Source organism: Aplysia californica, unplaced genomic scaffold (assembly GCF_000002075.1).
Source record: "Aplysia californica isolate F4 #8 unplaced genomic scaffold, AplCal3.0 scaffold00971, whole genome shotgun sequence".
Taxonomy (NCBI): domain Eukaryota; kingdom Metazoa; phylum Mollusca; class Gastropoda; order Aplysiida; family Aplysiidae; genus Aplysia; species Aplysia californica.
The window spans coordinates 161,490-162,403 of NW_004798241.1; positions in this window are offsets into that span (position 1 = coordinate 161,490).

Here is a 914-nt window from a genome sequence, read left to right on the forward strand (position 1 = left end):
CTCTTGTTTCCTTTCTAGTAAGTCGGTTTTTTTTTTTTAAATGGGTGTTTTTACGTCCTCAACGACACAATTTAGATCATTTTAGGAGACTGACACCCGACCCTGCAAAAAAGGGGCCAACTCGGGCTGAGAGGGGTACAACAACCAAGCTGAAAGACCGAGACTTAGGAATCGACCTCGGGTCTTCCGCGTCTAACCACTACACTACAGAGGCCAACAATAAATAGTTCAAAGAGATGAACAAAAAGCAAATACATTTCAGTAATTAATCATCATCCCGCCACCCCCCTTCCAGTCGGAATGAATTTTTAAAAAGCGAACCCAGTGTATGACGATGAATAATTGATCAAGTTTGATTTTTGTTATTGTTTGTTTTTTAAAGGTTCTTTTTACAGTGTAATTTCCACAACTAGGGCGGGCATTCAGGTGTAAAAAAAGCCAGCCAACTTTAAGGAATAAAAGTCGAGGCCTACAAGGCAATACAAAGCAAACTAAGGACGTATTGAGAATTGTAGAGGACAGATGAACGCTTCATCATTAGGTCCTCTGTCTCCAACAGAAAAGCACTGTTCGTTCAGTCTTTCATAAAGTCCTCGCCACTAAATAATACACTACACAAAGGCCCATCAGTTGTCAGCCGGAGAACCATAGTATATTAAAGTGCCTAAAACAATCCTTTAGACTCCCTAAAAATAATATGATGTTGTCACTTTATTATCATTGTAAAAACAATTCGCTCGAAGATACTTTCACGTCGGCTATAGTGCAAAATCTATTTAGTCGGATTACAAAAGGGGACAGGTGAAAGAACTGATGTTTTAAAGTGATTAAAAGAGAACAATAAGAGTAATCTGAAAATGAGTGGTGAAAAAATACTGAAGAGGGGAAGAAGAAAAGCCATCGAAAATGGGTGA